We start from the raw sequence: 16,025 nt of genomic DNA on the forward strand, positions 1-16,025 counted from the left end.
ACTATATAGGGTTTCTATTATAGTTTGGCCCCCGTTTTTGTTACAATTTAAACGCCAATAAACCTCAATAAAATTGATATTTTTTGAAAGATTAGAATTTAAACTTTTCTTGTATGGATAAATTGATATGTTGATTTAAGTAATATACAGAGAATTGAAGGTTTAAAGAGACTAGGTTTACAAGAAAACGCCTAAAAGTGGCATTTTTAGCATCGTTATCGGCGATTTTAGGTATGTGCGACGCCTTGAACAAGAAAGATATTTACACACGTAAAAGATATTGTCAAAAAAAGTCTTCATTCAAAAAATTAATCTTGTTCATAAAGTCGCACACACTTAAAAAATTAAAAAACCTGGAGAAAAATAGCACTTTCTGACTCGCGTGACGTCACAAGCATGTACGGAGAATGACGACGACGTTGTTGACATGTGTTGAATTTTTTTATTTCGAAGGTAGCATCATCTATCTATTGCTTCATGTATATTTTCCAACATAAAGTTCTAGACATATCTTTTTTTGAAACATATTTGTGATTAAAGAATATATTTTATCGGTATCGACATTGATCTGTTGATGTGTGAATGTACGGGTGTGGATCACAAGGAACACGATGATCGAGTTTGACCTTCGAATCGCTCGAACTTCGTCTACTGTACATTAAATCAGTTCATAAAAGAAATATATACACAGTATACATTTTATAAAATTATTTGATCATGTTAAAATACGTTCATTGCGTGTGCATATTTCCATATCTACTTTATACGTTGTCATTTCTTCCCGTATCGTTCATTGTTTACCTGTTTACAAGGCAACAAATGTACGGCCAACCAGACGTGTAAAAAAATTCAACGTTATTCTAAGAAGTTCGGGGCATTAGTAATTTCAAAACACGCCTGCTAATCGATCACTTGCACAACCAGCAGTTGTGTATAACAATCAAAAGAGATCGATTTCCGGTTGTGCAGTTGATACGAATAATTCCAGTGCACAGGTAGTAAATGGACTCGATTCAGGCAATAATTGATATTTTTATTAAAATATAAGAATGTGATTCCATGAGCAATTTATTTTTCTTCAATTTTACACTCTCATAAAATGCAGTGATTGTCGATTAGCGACTATATTTGTTTTGAAGCAAGGGCTGGTATAGCGAAAACGCTGATTGAAAACAGTATTCGCCGACTAAAATTCGTTTTAATCTCAACTAACCTTAAAAATTCAATGTCCACCATGAGTATGGTACAAGTGCATCCTATCCACCAAAACTGGGACTTCGATATGTGTATAATTTGACAAATATTCGAAGAAAAAAACATTGCTTGTGCATGCGATCATTCAGTTGTGAAAGAGATCTCAGGTTATGCATGAGATAAAGGATAAAAAGTTACGCAAGTATTATACAATCTCCATAATTCACCTCTTATACTATTTTATTTTTGGTAATTATAAAATGTTAAATATTGTCTATAATATGAAGATGTTGCAGGGGCAGATCCAGCAATTTTTGAAAAAAAAAAAGGGGGGGTGTCCAGGTGTCCAACACTCATGCATATAGGCACTTGAAACCTGGCAACACTGAGTTTTCAACAGTTCTATGGGGGACTTTGACAAGCCAATAACAAACAAACAAAATAAAAACACAAACAAGCAAGCAGGGCTCGGATTGTATGTGACGGTACTCGGAGGAAAGCATATTAAACGAGGGAACTCTATTTAAAGCAATCAGAAAGGACAGAGATTGAACAACATATACAGCGTATTTATTTTATTCGAAATATTTTTTTTATTCAAAGTATTTATTTTATTCAAAATATTAGACGTAATAAAATATCCGTGTTACATAACTCTCTCTCTAATCAAATAGAGGGGGGAGGGGGGGGGGGTTCCAACCCCAGGAACCACCTTCTAGATCCGCCAATGATGTACAGTCATTTTTGCAAGCACATTTTGACTTTTTCAGCAGCCGCGGCCGATCTCTTATATCGGGAAATAAGGCGTTATTTTTCATATGTTCTGTAAATTAATCTTAATTTTAAAAACTTTCTTTAAACTGAGCATTTATTGTTGTTGTTACAATTTCATTGTCAATTCTAATTGGGTAATTAATAATATATGGTTATATAGAAAGAGTTTACAATAGGTACTCCCCAACCAGGGAGTAATCAAGATATGAAAGGAAATCGTCATGATTTTCCAGATAATAATGAAGTGGTTAAAGTTGCAAGGTGAATAAAAATTGAAAAAGTTTTTCAACAACACTGTAGTAAAAATTGTTTTGAATGTGCTACAGATATGACAACAAATATTTTTCTTACATTTTTTCCATCAAACTACGCGCCTTGATTAGCCTACTGCAGAAACTATGGGTATTATCACGTGATAAAGATCCAGGGTTTCGGCATGTGGTTCATCTTGAGAGACCTACATCTTCATTCATACATTCTTATAATTCATCACCGACTTTTTTATTGATTCATTGATGACTCCATTTGATGAACAAATGCACTAAAATTTCTATTTAATTAAAAAAACCATTTTATTTATTTCTGCTTTGAAGATAGTCTGAAATGAAATTGATCTATTTCAGCTTTGAATATTTTGTGCTTCCCATGCGTTGATGCTTTTCAAATAACGAAAGTACTAGTAATTTTTGAAATTATAAATTTTGCGGCTGATTTGATGCTTTTCATTAATTTTATTTGGAATGTTTAATAGGGATATTTTTTATTGAACGATTATTTTGGATTTTTGACGATTTTTCCCCTATGGTATACATGATGAATAAATGTAATAAATATAATTTGTGAGAAAAAAAGTGTCCAACAAGTCCCGGGGGGGGGGGGGGGGGGGGTCCTGTCCAGAAGCACCTGTAATGTGGTGTTGTCATCTTGATCCTGTCCATCTCGATAACAAAATTCAGGATACCTAGCTTCAAAACACCATGGCAAACACATATCATCGAGAGCCTACCTCTTATTTTTTTCACAGACAGCACTTTTACTATAAAATATATATGAAATGAAAGCATGAAAAATTCGGTCTTTCCCTCCACTTTTGTTGAAGTACCGTCAAATAAAGGTAAGGTATGTTTGAGTTAAACAATTTCGTACTGAAAAAAAATGATATACTGCCCAGTATATGCTGTTTTTTAAAAATTTTATTTTATCTCTTTTTTTATTATTATTATTATTATTATTATTTTGCATACGTAATAGTCATATTAAAGATGCATTGGATAATTCACACAAGATTTATAATTTAAATAATACACACATGATTTTTTACTGTAATTATATTGATTGTAACTGAAACTTTAACCCCCTCCCCTAACAGATCTACTTCAACAGTTTACCAGGTTTACTTATCTTATATATCTTTTTTTCTCACAAATTCAACTTATTTGCAAGAAAATTCTATAGTTTTATGTTTTAAATTTTGCAAGACAACGTTATAATTATATAATGTTTAGTTTTATTCGTAAAGTTTGAAACTTTTTGTCCTTCATCTCATGCATAACCCGAGATCTCTTTCACAACTGAATGATCGCATGCACAAGCAATGTTTTTTTCATTATTTGTCAAATTATACACATATCTAAGTCCCAGTTTTGGTGGATAGGATGCACTTGTAGCATACTCATGGTAGACATTGAATTTTCAAGGTTAGTTGAGATTAAAACGAATTTTAGTCAGCGAACATTATTTTCAATCAGCGTTTTCGCTCTACCAGCCCTTGCTTCAAAACAAATATAGTCGCTAATCAACAATCACTGCATTTTATGAGAGTGTGAAATTAAAGAAAAATAAATTGCTCATGGAATCACATTCTTATATTTAAATAAAAATATCAATTATTGCCTGAATCGAGTCCATTTACTACCTGTGCACTGGAATTATTCGCATCAACTGCACAACCGGAAATCGATCTCTTTTGATTGTTATACACAACTGCTGGTTGTGCAAGTGATGGATTAGCAGGCGTGCAATAAAACCAACTAAAATAATTTTTTTTCTATAAATGTTGAGTACAAATAGACAACAAAAATAATATTAATATTTCTATGATTTAATTTTATTGCATAATCTATATGTACAAAATAAAAATAATAAATAGATCTTTAGAAATGAAAATAAATAAAAAAAAAAATAGTAGGAAAGTTTTGAATTAACATTTTACAGCCACGGTGCTACAAAACAAAAAAAATGCATCACATTTTTAATTCTAATAATTCATTAATTTAATTTCTGAATTTTTAGGGTAAATTTGTTATTACAAAAATTATCATAGTGTGCATTATCAAATTAAATAGGCTTATACTTAGTTGTATTACGAATTTCGAAGAACCCGTTATACATGACTGTACATATACATGTAGTCATATACCCTTTCTCTAAACATTTTTTGTTACTGATTACTGCAGTAGCACTCAACATGATTTTGATTTTTTTTTACCTCAACTATTTTATTTTTATTTTTTTTTAAATATTATACTAATTAATTTCTTTTTTATTTTAATTAACCAGTTAAAACATTGTGATAATTTTTAGGACTCTACAGATAGGAAGTTTTAAAATACATTTTTTTGAGTGTTGAGAAAGTGGCGTGTGTCATTGCTACCTTCGTAGTTTTTAATACAGTACAGGTTGTTACCCGTGTAGTTGAATTTTTATCGGAAAAATCTCAAAAAAGTACACTGTACCAGTTGAAATTAATTTTTTATCGAAGAGGCAAAAGACTAGAAAATCATTAATTACTCGGTATATTTTACTGATTGCACCCTTCCCCCTCTATTATATCAAAACAAGATTCCAGTATTTCACCAGGTCTATTGGTGCACCTGTGTGGCGCAGTAGTTAGATCATTTGCCCATGAGTCGCAGAGTATAGCGATCCTTAAGTACAGGGTTCAAATCTCATTTCGGAATCGAGACATAACATTTCGAAAAAAGTTCTAGAAAGGGTAGATAAAACATCAAACAAACAAATCTTTTCATTGAATTCATGTATCTCCTGAATTGCCCATTACATGAATTCGTAGTGTTTTCTTTAACATTTGTATACCCCTCGCTTGAAAAGTAGGAGGGTATATAGTAATCGTTTATTCCGTCTGTCCGTCCGTCTGTACGTCCGTCCGTTCGTCTGTTACGCTTTGGGGTACCCATCTCTTATCCGCAACTCCTCTTATACCACTGGATGAAATTTGATGAAACTTTCACAGAATCTTTATTACATATTGCCATTGTGCACCTCTTACTTTTTGATCCGACACATATTTGAGTTTCCCATAGCAAAACATGGACACTGCCATTTATTCACATATTGATAGATTGTTGTTTAATGTCCCTGTTGAGAATTTTTCTTTATATTGAGATGCAGATGAAGGGCAACAGATGCTAACCTAAACTCGGCACTTAGGGTAATTAGCGAGAGATCTTTTTTGTGCTATCTCCTACTACACACGGGACCTCATTTTATACGAAGTCAAAGGAAAGACCGGTCTCCACGTCCCTTGGTGGGATTCGATTCCTTACTTCGCGACTCTATAGAAAGGTACTCAAACTACTGCGCCACGCGGGCAACACTTTGGCTAAAGAATCATAAATTAAAAATTCATAAATATAAAAAAAAATACGAGTCTATATGTTGTTTCACTACACACTGTACTTTTTTCTGCACTTCAAATATGTTCATGCTATGCAAATTTTAATGTTCATATTGCAAAATTATGCTGATGATACAGATGTATTTTTTGTATGAATTCCTCCGTAAAATGATAAATGATGAAATCCAATTAATAGCATTTTTCATATTTTCATCTGCCAGTTATTTGACTTTTATAAATGATTATGGTATAACAATTTTTGACAAGACTTTGAATGAGAGATTTACTCAAATCATAAATCATAATGTATACATGGACATGTTCTAGAATATAAACTTCTAATTTTTCTAAGTTACAAAGTTATTATCGGAAAGGACTGCATTAATGGACAGACATATTGTAAGAGAGAAAAGTTGATTCCTGTCAACAACTACGTCCCTCAATACCAAGTTTTTGTTAAAATGTTAAATATTTATGCGCCTGAATTTATTTGGGGCATATATTAGTTTTGTCCTGTCTTTCTGTTTAGCTGTTTGTCTGTTTTTCTGTCTGTTGTCAACTTTAACCATCGCCTTAACTTTTGAACCGTTCGAGATAGAGACTTCATATTTAGAATGCATACTCCAATATTTAAACACTTTCAACTAACACCAAGGTCAATGACCTTGTGACCTTGACTGTGACCTATATGCTAAAAATAGATTTTTCGAACTTTCGCTCTTACTTTTATACCATAGGAGATAGACTTTATATTCGGTATGCATACTTCACTAGTTAAGTGTTTTCAAATGACACCAAGGTCAAAGACCTTGTGACCTTGACTGTAACCTATATGCTAAAAATAGCTTTTTTGAGCTTTGTTGCCGCCGGGCGCACAGAGTTTCACAAGCTTATTTTCTTTTTTCCTAAAAATATAAAGTTAAAAAAAAATAAATCAGAAAAAATTGTATAAAAAAAATTAACGATTGCTTTTGTTTGGTAAACAATAACAACAACTGGTCTAAGGGAATAAGTTTGTACAAAATGGTTGCCATGGCAACGGAATTGCCTATCAATTTAATATAATTCTAAGTAAAAAATCATCTTAGGGTATCCAAAATATAAATATAAACATTTTTGGAATGTTACCAAAATTACAGATTTCTTTATTGTCAATAAAGCCGTGATTTCAGATATAAGGGAATAAGTTTAAATACAGTTTCCATGGTAACGGAATACCTATTAAATTTAAAAGATATTTTCTTAGTAAAATAGTCACTTTGACATATCCCAAAGTATACATACTATCATTAACTTAAAACAATATAGTTGGTATCAAAATTAAAGATCGGTTAAATGAGAATAGATGGCATTGGATGCCAGATTTAGAGGTCTGAAGGTGTATGATTTTGACGACGTTTTCCATGGCAACGGAACTCCTGATCAAATAAAATTATATATTTTTAGTAACATCCTTGCCTTATCCCTCTCCATAGTAAAGATAAACATTTTCTGAGTGGGGGCCTTAAATAGCCCTTACCCTATATACTTCTTTCGAGTTTTTTTTTTTTTTGATTCGACCCCCCACGTTTACCCACGTTTACCCTATTGTGGTACAAGTACCCTATATATACATGTATATCTATATTATCATCGGGCTCGGAGTACCGAGCGTCACTTCATAACCTAGATTCCTACACACAAAGACGCACGTTGTGCCAGGCTCCTCTCCGGCCTTTGTTGTGTATTCAGGTTTGTGGGTTAATAAATATTGTTAACTCTTGACGATTATATTGTTTTACTCGTCTCACGACATCTGGCGTCGCCCGGACACGGATTTACAGTTTATTTTTTATGTCGGTTGATTCGATTTCACCCGTCTTTCCCACACTTGCTTTGTCAACATTGATTGATAAATTTTTATTCGTGTGCATTCATTTAATGTAGTTAATCGTGTTCTTCTTTAATATCTGAGCATTTCTGCTTCTTTAAATTGGGTTTTTGACAATTCAGTAAGAAATTTCATATGTTGTGGGTTCACCATTTTTGTAAAATACACGTGCTGGCCATCTTGGATTGCTACTTGAGCAAGACGGAAACACGTGACCGGAATTGTTTCTCAAAATCGAAAGTTGTTTCATTTTGGAAATCAATTTGTAAACAAATCGAATTTTGATTGGAATTTAAAGTTTTTGACAGGTATTTTTATTCTAAATAAAGTTTTATTAATTGAATTTAGGTATATTATCTCTTTCGGGTCATTTAACTAGCCTGCTACATTTTTGGCTACAAAATTACAACAACAACAACAACAAAAAATTGAGTAAGATTTCAATAATTGTTTTAGCTGTAGAGTAGGTGAGTGGGGTCATAGACTCTCAGTTGCTATTTTGAAATTTGTTATTGTTTTGTCATAAAAATATTCAGTGACAAATACATTTTTGTGGCTCACGCATCCAGTACCATGGCTGTAAATGTTTACTCTGCCAGTGCACAAGAGTTACGCACACTTGAAGGTGTTGGAGGAAAGAAAGCAGCGAAAATAATCAAATTGAGAGACACAGAAGATGTTACTGAGGAAAAGTTAGCTGCCGAAATCCAGATACCGGTTGAAACAATTCAACAGTGAATACTGCACGACAAATTGTCTTTGAAGAAGTTACCAATGTCACTGCCTACGCAACAAGAGGATAGTGGTATACCAGCTGAACCGACGTTTTCCACTGAAGCTCGCCTAAGTAAGTTGGAGACCATTATTTTGCAGCTGGGACAGTCCGTACAATCAATTGCTGAGGACATGAAATCCTTAAAAGACTCCACATTAGCCGGACCTGAAACAGTCCAAGAGCTACAGCAAGATATATCTACACAGGAGGCTGACAAAATGGCATTTGGTACCACAAGTAAGCAACATCAACAAAAACCTGCAACAGAAAATCAGCAAGCAGACATCAACAAATTATTACATGCCATTCCCTCAGATGGCGTTTACCATTCAGCGACTAAAATGGGTACAGATAGCAAAACATTTACAAACATGAATTACCAGAAAACAAGTACACCTATTGCTAGTACCTCTGGGAAGCCTGTACCTTTTCTTACAGCGTTGGATGCCTTGTCCCCTCTAAAGCCAATGAGCAGTACGATGAATGCTACTTTGACTCCATTTGTTCCATCGCATGGGAATCTGCATACCATGGGAAAGCAATTTGAAGTGAACAATGGCGCACAGCAAATTCCTAATGTTTCCTTAATCATGTCAACAATGCCCAGCACCAGTGTAGTGTCGTCAGACCCAATAGTGTCCAATACAGCTAGCACTACTGTGGGGCGAGTGGCTCCCGTAGCCTAGTGGTAGATGCCAAGTTTAACACTACCCCATTGAAAGCCGTTATAGACACTGCAGCAATGCTGACACTGGTAAACAGGAAGTATATTGAAAACCAGAGTAACAACCATGACACTGTGAAACTTAAGGGCATAGGTGGACATACTGTAGTACTAGGGTTTAAACTCTGTAATCAAACATTGCACATTGGCCAACTTTCCTTCTCATGTGACTTATGCGCTGTTGCCATGGATGATGACATCATTATAGGGCTAGATTTTCTAGAGGCCCATCATGGAATAGTGGACCTCAACAACAAAACCCTCTTATTAAATGGAAGCCTCATTCCTACAGAATTGAGTAAGGACAAAAATTCCAATACCAATCAGGTCTCCAGGGTCACCTTACTTTCAAGTCAAGTTATTCCTCCAAACACCATATCCAATGTACCAGTAACATTAGAACGGAGTCTTCCCGCGGAGTATATTATACAGCCTATCCAAGACAACAGGGGACTCTTAAACTCAAGTGTATTAGGACGGGGGAAGCAGACCTTTATGCAGTTTATAAATGACACCAACAAATGCATTAAGTTGTCAGGAGGGAAGTGTGTACGTTTTGCACAGACTCTCGGTAATGGATACCTAGTTGACCCTCCCTTAAATGATGAGGCTGGTATCAGAAGAGTAGACGTCTGAAAGGCCAGTGACTTAACTTTACCGGACCATCTCGTAGATTTATTCAAAAGGTCTGCAAAAGATCTCAATGAAAATGAACAGAAAGAGTTAAAGATGCTATTGATGGAGTTTGAAGATGTGTTTGCTCAGCATGATTTAGACCTTGGATGTTTAACCGCAATCCAACATCACATTGATACTAAGGATGCTAATCCAGTTAAGCACAAAATGCGTCGAACACCACTTGGATTCCAACACCAGGAGGAAGAACATCTAAGAAAAATGCTTGAAGCAGGTATCATTCAGCCATCAAGTTCAGAGTGGGCCTCGGCACCAGTTCTTGTGAAGAAGAAAGACGGAAATGTCAGGTGGTGCATTGACTACCGTGACTTAAACAGTGTTACTGTCAAAGATTCATTTCCTTTACCCATCATAGAAGATTGCCTAGACACACTTCAAGGAACCAAATATTTCTCAACTTTAGATATGGCCTCGGGCTATTACCAAGTTGAAATCTCAGAAGAGGATCGCAAGAAGACCGCATTTATTACTCGCTATGGCCTTTTTGATCATACCAGGATGGGAATGGGTCTTTGTAATGCTCCTGCCACATTTCAGAGAGCAATGCAGTTAGTACTCAGGGGGCTAACCTGGAATCAAGTACTGGTTTATTTGGATGACGTTATTGTGTTGGGAAAGGACTTCAATGATGGACTGGCTAATTTAAGGAGAACACTGCAACGATTTCGAGAACACTCCCTCAAGTTAAAGCCAAAAAAGTGCGACCTCTTTCGTGCTGAGACAGAGTTCTTAGGAAAAGTTGTTAGCTCAAAAGGAATTTCTATAGCTCCATCAAAAGTAGAGGCGGTAAAGGCCTGGCCTCATCCAAAAACTCAAAATGAAATTTTAGCCTTTCTGGGTTTCCTCAATTATCATAGAGATCATCTTAAGGACTTTGCCTCACTGTGCACATGTTTGTATGATCTAGCTCACACGAAAGGGACTTTTTTATGGGAGAAGAAACATGAAGAGGCTTTTACACGTGCAAAGACTGCGTTGATTACAGCTCCTTGCCTATCTTATCCTCGCCCGGAAGGTCTATTCGTGTTGGATACTGACGCTTCTGATCATGCCATAGGTGCAGTACTTTCACAAATCCAGGACGGGAAGGAAACCGTTATCTGCTATGCAAGTCATGTGCTCCTGAAACCGCAGAGGAAATACTGTACAACAAGGAAAGAGCTTCTAGCCGTAGTGAAATTCTGTAGGCATTTTAGACATATTTGTTGGGCAGACGATTCTTGGTTCGCACTGACCATAACAGCCTCGTTTGGCTTATGCGGTTCAAACACATCGAAGGCCAGCTTGCACGTTGGTTGGAAGAACTGGCACAATTTGATATGGAAATCTTGCATCGCCCAGGAAATAAACATACCAATGCTGACGCCATGAGTCGACTGCCGGATAATGGACTTACATGTGACTGCTATGTTGCGGGTTCTTCACCTGAAAATCTTCCTTGTGGTGGATGTCATTACTGCGTTAGAGCTCATAACCAATAGTCGCGATTTGCGGAGGATGTAGATGATGTTATACCATATGCAAGGAGGTGTATTCCGATAAACAACAGTCAGGCAGAAAATACAGATGATGTCTTTAATATCTTTGTAGCCAAACTGCAGGATGATCACTCTTCTCCAGTATCCTGGGTCCAAGGTTATTCAGCCGAGGACATTGCTCGCTTGCAGCGGAAGGACGCAGATGTTGGTATAGTTATAACTTGGCTTGAGAATAAAGAAGATCCCACAAAGTCACAGCTCCATTTAGAAAGCCCTGCAGCAAGGGCACTTTGGCTATTTAGAGAATTTCTTCACATTAAGAATGATGTACTGTATTATGAATGGATAGATAAAGTTGACAGGAGAGTCTGCCTCGTGGTGCCCACCAGTCTCAAGAAAACAGTTTTGGAGTTATGTCATGACACTAAGACCGCAGGTCATTTGGGTCAGCAGAAGACTTACAGTAGGGTCAAACAGTCCTTTTACTGGCACAATTTATCACAAGATTGTATAGATTATGTCAAAGGATGCAGTAACTGTAATCAAAACAAGAAGCCTCATATAAAGCCGAGAGCTGCCCTTAAGTCGTACTATGCAGGCTTTCCTATGGAACGTGTCCACTTAGACATTTTGGGTCCATTCAATACCAGTGAGGCTGGGAATAACTACATATTAATGATGATAGACCAATTTACTAAATGGATTGAGATGGCGGCCCTACCAGATCAAACAGCATTGTCCGTAGCACATAAGTTTGTAACCCATTTCATTGTCACATTTGGGTGCCCTATGGAAGTGCATACTGACCAAGGTCGCAATTTCGACAGCAACTTGTTCCAAGCATTGTGTGATGAACTGCAAATAGCCAAGACCAGAACCACCCCTTATCCTCCCTCTTCAAATGGACAAGTAGAGAGGTACAACACAACAGTCCTTCAAATGATAAGATGTTTCATTGAGAAAGACAACAAGAACTGGGACAGAGATTTACCACTTCTTGCTATGGCTCTGCATTCAACTGTACACAGACAGACAGGATATACACCAAATAGACTAATGCTTGGTAGGGAAGTTATCCAACCAGTACATCTGATCACCGGTAACTTGCCAGGAAACCTGTCACCACAAAATGCAGATGAATGGAGTGCGGATCTTGGGCGTCGACTTGCAGATGCACATGCTTATGCTCGTCAGAATCTTAAACAAGCACAGCATAGACAAAAACGTGATTATGACCTGCGAGTCGTGGAACACCACTATAACCAAGGAGATGTGGTTTACAAAATTGATTCTACCACTTAAGTTGGCCAGTCACAAAAGTTGAGGTCTCCTTGGGCTGGTCCTTACTTGGTTGTTTCCTGTAGACCCCCACTATACACAGTTAGGGACCGGAAGAAACAATGTGTTATCCACCATGACAAATTAAAGCTATGTCAAGACCGGGAAATTCCTGTGTGGCTTCGTAGACTGAGGCATAATTACCTTCAGACTGACAATTTTGGTAGTCAGGAACTGACGGATATGGATAGTATTTGCTGTCCCTTGACAGATCATGAAGCTGACTTAAGTGAATCAGGTTAAGAGTCAGCAAATCTTGATAATAGTCTGCTTGATTATGACAACTCTGATGAGATTTCTCATCAGACCAGATCAGGGAGGTCAGTCCGACCCCCCACCAAGTACAAAGATTTTCAATTATAGGATCTTAAGGGTTCTGTATATAGTGTATATAAGTTGGAAGTTCACAGATATGTAGGGACGTATCGTCACTCATATAACTATTTTTTTTAAATTTTATTTGTGTTTGCAAATGCAAACGATAAATACTACATGCAACAGTTTCTGTATGTGCATGTACAATTTGAATAGTGTTTATGAACTCTTTTAAAACAGCTTATATGAGTTTTTATTATCTCCATTGTTTGCAGGATGTTTTCTGATGAGGAGCTAGATGAGAGTAAGTTTGTTCCAGATTATAATGAGGATCTGACCCCTTCCCAGAACAGCCATGATGAAGTGTGGTCAACAAACACTAGCAGCCTTTGCTCGATGGATCTAATGGTTCTGGACGAAGTCCGTTGTTCATCGGATGAGGTTGAAGCCCCAGCCGCATCAGGAAACCAAGTGTGTGATGACAGATCTGCTAGACAGGAGAGAGCCTCTTATCATTGCCCCTTATGCAATATTAGCCTGAGTGGCCATGTCAAACGGCATGTCCAGCGGATCCATCTTCCACCATTTTGGAGTGGTGTCGGGGACCCGCCATTGAGAGATGCTGACCAAAGTGGACCTGGTTCTTCTCATGCGCTCTCATCTGTAGAGCAATCCGAAGACCATGGTCTCCACACTTGGTGTGGTCTAGTGCATGGGTCCTTGCGTTTCCTGTGAGATTTGGTGGGAGTCGCAACTTTGGAACAGTTATTGGAATTCGTCGTTGAGAGTCAATTGTACCCAGCTGCTGGAGGATTTACAGATGCGGAGCTCAGACATATGTCTTTCTATGCGGATAATTACAGCGGTCACGTTCCCTTCATGTTTGAGGCTTCGCCGCCCAATCATGTAATCTGTCTCATTCATTGGCAGATTATCTGCACCTTCCTGCGAAAGTTTCCCCCAGGGAAACACCATGCATTTCGGACTTGGAGGCAGTCGTGTGACTTGAGTGCTTATTCGAACACGGACAATCTCATTGTTGACTCTCATTTCCATCTGGATCAGCTGTTTGCAAGGGGCATAATCTCTGATTGCTGTGATATTTTTTCTTTTCCAGATAGTCTCCGTCATTTCCGCCTGCTATATGCCGTGGCAAACTATGTTTTTCCAAAGCACTGGCCTCTGTGGAGAAGCCAGACCAGTAGCCACCAACAGATACGGCTGTCATTTGGAATCCGACCCCACCTTGCTGGCCAAATTACCCCAGATATCATATCTGAGCTTGGGAGGCTTGTGTCTTTGCCGGAGTGCGTGGCCATTGGAGAAATAGGAATCGACTTGACTACCACCTGCAATTGCCCACAGCCATGCTCCAGATCAAAATGTAAGGGAGCTGTACTTCAGAGCCAGACAGAACTGCTTTCGGAATTATTGGTCTTGGTAAGGGAGACAAAGAAGCCGGTTATATTTCATTGTAGGGACGCAGGGACGGGTGAGGCCGCCAGACATGTGCTGCTTGCTATAGGGTTGTGGGATATGGAAGGCCACATATTCCACCGACACTGTTTCACCGGGTCAGTTGGCGAGGCCAGGGAGTGGTTGGAGAGGCTACTTTCTGTGGTATTTGGTATTTCAACCAAGGTTTTTTTGGACAGGAGCCTACAGGATGTCGTCCGGTTCCTTAGTCTGGACCGTATGGTGCTGGAGACGGATAGTCCCTACCTTGCTGGTGGACCGAAGGAAATCATCCAGATTGCGGAGGAAGTTGCGCGTTTAAAGGAAGTTCCTTTGCGGGAGGTGCTGCATGCGAACAGGAGGAACACGGCACGCATCTATGAACTTTGATTTTTTTTTTCTCGCAGATGGACTTTCACCATGTTTCTAAATTTACAAATTTAGTTGCTCTATTTCAGCTTCCATGTCTTAAAAAGTTAATGTCTGATTGTATATCTTTAAAGTTATATGTGGCTGTTTTTTTAAGGAGGGGAGGAGTGTGGTACAAGTACCCTATATGTACATATATATCTATATCATCATCGGGCTCGGAGTACCGAGCGTCACTTCATAACCTTGATTCCTACACACAAAGACGCACGTTGTGCCAGGCACCTCTCCGGCTTTTGTTGTGTATTCAGGTTTGTGGGTTAATAAATATTGTTAACTCTTGACGATTATATTGTTTTACTCGTCTCACGACAAAACGACAGTAGAACTTTTACACGTGGTTGACATGTGTATACCAAAGCAAGACGGCATTTATGGGAAAAGAAACTTCCAGTCTCATTCTATTTTTTTTAAACTGACTGGTCATGTATAACATGTTTTAGGAGTTGTTTATTTAATAAATTGATTTCGCTGCTACCGGCACATGTACAGTACAAGCCACATGCCTTTTCTGTGTACTACTATATTAGCAAAGAAAGACGCATATTTTATCAACTGAAAATCACACTGCACGAGATTTAAAGTGTACTGATGGTTTAACAAATAAATTTTAAAGCGATAGATAGTCTAAAAAAGTGTTGATACCTCACAATGATACTGTACATTGTATAAAATTCGCATGAAATCTAGAGTGCTATATAAGATATTATAATTCATAAAATTAAATGTAATTTAATTTCATCGTATGAACTTGTCACATTCGTCAATGAAAGGGCATAAAATATGCTTCATGATTATTTTTTTTTCGAGAAATATTTATTTACATACTGTCTTGTGACATTGAGAATCGTATGTAAATCGAAAGGGGGGGGGGGGTCCATAACTAATAGATCGCGCGCTCATACATGTATATGACTTGTTAAGTTCTCCTCGAGAAATAATAATTACAACCATTGACAAAGATGTCCCCTAAAAGCTTTTAATGATTTAATCTGAACATTATGATTTAAGAATGGTGATAATAAATAAAAAACAGTCATTAATTATGAAAACAATTAAAACATGACTTTAAAATGTCATGTAGAATAATTCATTTTACAAGTATAGGGTAATAATTTTTAATAAAATACTTTTCTTTAATCAAATAATAGTTTTTCAGACTATTTTAACCCCTTCCCAGCTTAAAAAAAGTGGCCACAGTAATTATCAGTAAATCTCAGCAACGACAGCACATCAACAGTATTTATCAGACTCAACAGTAAAGACGACAGTAATTATCAGTATTTCTCAGCAACAACTAAAATTATCAGCAACAACAGTAATAATAACAGTAAATATCA

The 16,025-nt window shown here is 37.1% G+C and overlaps 1 pseudogene; it reads left to right on the forward strand.

Annotated features, from left to right (window-relative positions):
• Positions 1-12,945: 12,945 nt before the first annotated feature.
• LOC134274406 (uncharacterized) lies at positions 12,946-14,678 on the forward strand (annotated as a pseudogene).
• The last annotated feature ends 1,347 nt before the right edge of the window (positions 14,679-16,025 follow it).

Source organism: Saccostrea cucullata, unplaced genomic scaffold, assembly GCF_032062105.1.
Source record: "Saccostrea cucullata isolate Sc308-1 unplaced genomic scaffold, CSIRO_AGI_Scuc_v1 ctg2687, whole genome shotgun sequence".
NCBI lineage: Eukaryota > Metazoa > Mollusca > Bivalvia > Ostreida > Ostreidae > Saccostrea > Saccostrea cuccullata.